The sequence below is a fragment of the Fragaria vesca genome, linkage group LG5, assembly GCF_000184155.1.
Source record: "Fragaria vesca subsp. vesca linkage group LG5, FraVesHawaii_1.0, whole genome shotgun sequence".
Classification (NCBI taxonomy): domain Eukaryota; kingdom Viridiplantae; phylum Streptophyta; class Magnoliopsida; order Rosales; family Rosaceae; genus Fragaria; species Fragaria vesca.
The window spans coordinates 14,707,061-14,713,006 of record NC_020495.1 but is presented as its reverse complement, the minus strand read 5'-3'; positions in this window follow the sequence as shown (position 1 = coordinate 14,713,006).

Below are 5,946 nucleotides of genomic sequence, written 5' to 3'. Positions count from 1 at the left end.
AGAAATTAGAAAAATTCAATTGAGTTTATGTTTCTGTATAATCCTGAGGACTATGTAGAATCATGGTTGAACACGAACAATAGACAATCGTGAGCAAGAGACAAGGATATATAATAGTTCACCATGCCATCGGAGGACATGGCCACGTCCACTTACGAATCAACTATCGTGGCCAATAGGCCTTTGGGATCGGGAGAGAGAGATTCAATCAGTCCTTTCTACATATGGGAAGCCTTCCTTTTATAGCTAAAGAAGGTTCCCTCTTATTACATATTACCAATGTGGGACAAAGTGCATATAACTATTATTATGGTATCTTCTTGTGGAGCTTGGAGGAACACCTTCTCGATGTGGTACCGATGATCTTTCACCATGGCGAGGTAGGATATACATCGTATCTACAAGTTTCCTGACTGGTCTATGGGCGGGGAAGGTAGTTCCCAACTACCGACTACAAGTCCCCCCAAGTTCCCGTTCAAGACACGTCTTGAGTGGGGACTTAATATATAAAATGCCCACAGACCAGTCATTTATCAACGGGTACCCGGTCCCAGTCCCCCCAAGTTCGTACACAGGACGTGTGTTGAACAGGTCTTGCTTATTCTGGTTCTTGGTTTTCTTGATATATATCGTAATCTTTAAGTCCGCCGATAAGATAAAAAATGCCCCTCCCGACTCCCGGCCTCAAATCTTACTCGGCCGGGCGAGGGTTAGTGTACCTTCAAAACGAACGAATGATCGATTAGCAGCTTAAATTTAGTTGATCAGCACAATATAGGGCCAACCGAGTATTGTTATGGCATAATAATTGTCGGAGAGCATAATGGTTCATGCAATTGTGTAATACTGAACGTCGAATGCCAATCTTTTAGTGGAATGCCAATCTCTCGATGGAATGCCTCTTTCAGTCGAATGCCTCTCTCTCGGTGGAATGCCTCTCGATCAAATGTCAAAACCTACAGCCCAGCATGCATACTCATATATATACAAGTTGATTTGTACGTAGAATATTACGAACTTTCACAAACCAACGAGATTATAACAATCATAATCTAGACGGGACTTATCTGTGAAAATAGCTGCCGAATGGGTGCACATAGGAGGTATAGATTCATGCTCGTACTACTCTCGGACGATGAATCCTTTTGGCCAGTACAGTTGGGCTGCCTACAAGATAGTTGACTTTTTCCAGGTAAATAGCTCCGGGTGTCCATAGTTTTTTTTTTTTTTTGGTTCACCGAGACCCGCTGCTTGCATATTAGACTGAGGCTCTGAGCCTTCCCCTTTCGATACCCGGAGAGCCCTGACTTTCACATGGGGTCAATTCTCTACCTTCTTCAATTGTTATGCTCCCGGTGGCTAATTCTTTTAATCTGGAGTCATCAAGTTCGGGAGGTTCAGAACATAGGTGAGGTCACCGACTCACCGGGAAGAACAAGACTTATTGCTACCAGGAAGGACTTTTTCTGGAGATAAGATATGGGTGTCCATAGCAGTTGGCCAATCGTTGTTAGGGTGCCAAGAGTATTTCCTCTTCCGTGCCTTTTAACTGATCTGCACCGACTGAGAGCAAACGAATGACATGTTGCTATCATCAATAGGACTATGACTCGCACACCAGATAACTCCATGCCATTTGAACATGACGAACAAGCGATTGTTGTATCCCCGAGAAGCTTTTGCAGGTGCCGTGCGAGTGCCCAAAGCAAGATGCTGGGTGTCCAGATCAACACCATTATGCTTCTTTCAGATAGGATTTCAGATTGACCATGTGGATTTGCAGGTGAAACCAGACGAGCCTTGACCGAGCTTCTTGAGCGGTGCCCATCCCGGCCGGGCAATTGACCGACACTGCCGGTGGATGTCACCGGGACAAGATGACGATCGGCCAGGCAGAAGTATCTCTCTTTGAACTCGGCCCACCTGGCTCCCGACGCATCACTCCTGCCCGGCAATGGATGAGCTTGGCCCGGGAGAGCTAATCGGGTCGGCGCCGAGTGGAGGTGATCCCGGAGAGGTACAGCCGGCTGCACACCCGCTCCTTGATGAAATCATGATCAAGATCATCGACTATCGTTGACTGGTATGACCCGGACTCTGCCAATCGAGAACTCGAAAAGTCGCTCCTTGGATTGTAACCGGAGGCTACCACCGGGAGAGGAACCCTTGGGTGAACAACTTGCTAATGGCTTGGGCCCGATGGCAGTTTGGACTTGGTTAAACAACTTGTTGATCTCGGTGACAGTCTTGGGCCTACCGAGGAGCATGCCAACCCACTGACTAGCTAGCCCTTTGTTGTGCTTGTGTACCTCCCGATGGATCTATTGCTCTCATGGACTTGAATAAACTGCCTCTCAGAGGCAGAGCAATGTGACTTTTCGTAATGATTCCCACAAACGGCACCAAATGTTTCTGCATAATCCCGAGGACTATGTAGAATCATGGTGGAACACGAACAATAGACAATCATGAGCAAGAGACAAGGACATATAGTGGTTCACCATGCCATCAGAGGACATGACTACGTTTACTTACGAATCAACTATCGTGGCCAATAGGCATTTGGGATCGGGAGAGAGATTAAGTCAGTCCTTTCTACATATGAGAAGCCTTCTTTTTATAACTAAAAAATGTTCCCTCTTATTACATATTACCAATGTGGGACAAAGTGCATATAACTATTATCATGGTGTCTTTTTGTGGAGCTTGGAGGAACACCTTCCCGATGTGGTACCGATGATCTTTCACTATAGCGAGGCATGATATACATTGTATCTACAAGTTTCCTGACTGGTCTATGAGTGAGGAAGGTAGTTCCCAACTACCGACTACAGTTTATGAATTCAAGTTTGAGATGGTCATGTATGCATGTGAACATGTATTGAGATCATCTGTTAATGAATTTTAAAGATCAAAGTTGTAGGAATTTTGTTCTTTTGAGGCATAGTGTCTGGGTTCTTCTGCTAAATTTTTCCTCTTCTGCATATTGATGAACTGTACTTCAATGTTCATTGTCTTCCTCTTTTGTCTCTCTTTAGTTTTGTTGTTTTTGATTTCTTAGAGTATTAATTTTGTTTCCTTTTAATGAATAAAAGTTTAATTTGAGATTAGAAATTTGTAATTCCATATAATATCCACGTCACATGATATACTATCTATATCATTAAAACAATAAATTTTAATCATTGAATATTTTAAAATTGAATAACTCATAAACAGTATCAAAATTTATGTAAAAAATTATGTTCTTTGAACTAGATTCATTTTAGATCTATGTGTTTTATGAATAAAAGACTAAAACTTATAAATTACAACGAAAAACCACGACATGAACTCCCTTCCACTAGATCCGAGCATACCAACAACCTTGAGTCTCCAAGACACAAGGCTTGATTGATGAAGCTCACACGAACATTAAACAGCATCTTCATCCTCATAAAATTTAACCAGAGCTACCTCCATCGTTGAAACCAGCAAGAGCCTCCAAACTCCACCAATCACAGTACCTTCCTTGCACTTATCAAACCAATGCACAAAGTACAGCTCCAATACTATATTAGTACCTTCCCAAAAAGAGAATCACACACACAGTAAAAATTAAATCAACAGTGCCAGCAAACAATTGGTCAATAATTACGACACTACTACTCACTGCCTCGTGGGCCACCCTAGCCGTAGGTCTCTCAGTCCAACGCCGTTAGCTACTCTGCCACTCTATCATTTCAACTTTTTTATAGGTTCCAGTTGCCTGACGTCATCTTCGTCAAAAGCAGTAACTGAAACATTGGCTTTGTCAAACGTCAAGTGTCAACTCCACCTTGGGAATTAGAAAGCTAATCTTAAGTTCTTAACCTAATCATTTTTTAATGACCGGCTTAACCCCTTTTTTCAATTAAGTTAGGCTGGAGTAACAAAAGCGGCTTTACTTAAACTTTGTTTACTATTATCGATTCGGGTTCTTCATTTTTTCTTCGTTCTGGATCAGTTACGTGTAGAGGAAGAAGATGCTGACTGAGTTGTTTTTGTTAGGGAAGACAGCACTCTAACCTATGGTAAATTGTCTTTTTACCGTGGGGGGTTTGGTTTTTGGTTTTTTACCCTCTGGAGTTGGCTACTATTGGTTCAGACATGATGTGATCGTTTTGAAAGTGTGGCAGAATTATGGGGTTCTGGGTTTGGAGTTTGAACTTTGAAGAGAGCTGGATTCGAGTTCCCATGGAGAATTGTTAACAAAAACAAAAACTTAGGTTTTACTGACCATCTCCCCTGGGTTAAAAAGCTAAATTAAAAAGCTAAATTTAACTTATGTTTACTCTTATTATAAATTAACTTATAATTTCTAAGTTAAAAACTTTAGTCTAGGCTATTTGATAAGCCAAATTTGGCCTTTCATTTCTATAAACTAAAGCTAAATAATATTTTATTCAGTTTTTTTTTTCAGGTCTGCCATTCTAGCTACCATCTTATTTCAGTTTATAAAAATCTTTAATCTCTCACAACTACATAATTAAAAACTTGTTTCTATTTAATTTTTTTACCATAACGAAGATCTCAACGAGACCTTTCATATAAGCCCAATATCTAATATATTTAGATAAATCATATACTTAATTAATTATTAAATTAAAAAATAATACATCTTATTCATGTAAAAGGGTTACACACGTATTAAAATGTAAACAACACAAAATGCTAGATTTAACTAAATTACAACATAACGAAATAACTAACATAAAATGCTAGACTTATTAAAAACACATATTATTTTTCAATAAAAAACCTCATATTATAATAATCATCAACAATAATTCGGTACTCCACCGCTTTCGTTACGGGGCTCCTCCATGTCTATCGTTTGTTCCTGTTTCTCCATAGTCTTTACGTTTTCCATATCCAAATGTCCTTCATAAAAACTCATTCCTCCATAGTCACCAATTCCTCCATAATTTGGCGTTGCTCCATATTTACCGCTTGATCCATATTGATTTGAAACTTGAAGTGCATTACCATCGCTTCTAGAGTTGAACATAGCTTTTGTGTGTCACCTTGGAACGGATTCATGTTAGCAAAACGTCATGAACTTCGAGATGCTTTGATTGAACATATTTGGCAACGACATGGAAGAACATAAGTTTGAAATCGTGATCAATAAATGTTTATTTTCAAATAAATATTTTTTTTTAAATAAATTTGTCGTTCTATTTTTTTTAAATTTTTGTTGGTTGTATCTTTTAATTATCGTTTATTTCTTAAGAAATAAGATCCATGTCTTTCTCAATATTTATAGTTTCAAATTATTTTTAATATTATATATATTTATATCTATGAGAAAAGAAAAAATATGTATAGAAATATAACATTGCATATAAATGACAAAAGAATTATATTTGGTTTTATCTTTGAATTTAACTTACGGTGGGAGACTTTAATAAGTTAAAAATTTTTTTTACAGAATATTCATATTTTATAGATTAAATTTGATTAAAGATTTAACCTACCATACCTTAAGAGATCATCTGTTAGGGTTGTCCGCACGTGTGAGTGTCAACGTATGCATTTTACTGGTGATACAGCTTTTTACCTGACGCAATGCTAGGACGTGGTAGTAAAGTAAGTTTTACTGACATATGGAATGTCATATCAGTGACTCACTCTAGTCAAGCGAGGTCACGGATTCTCAAAAATCATGACAAGAAATTAAATTCTGTCTATATATATTATTTTATTTTACTATATATTATCTTATTTTATGACCGGTGTATATACGAGGACTTCATTTCCAGTGTCTTTATTTTTTTTTTTTTTTTTTTTTGATAGGGACTTCATTTCTAGTGTCAATCGTTAGTCGTTACAAACAAAAATTAGAAGCACATGAAAACCGAGTTATGAAAATCGGTGGTTGTGCACTGCACTTGTGCTGCCCAACAAGTATTTGACAACAAGAAT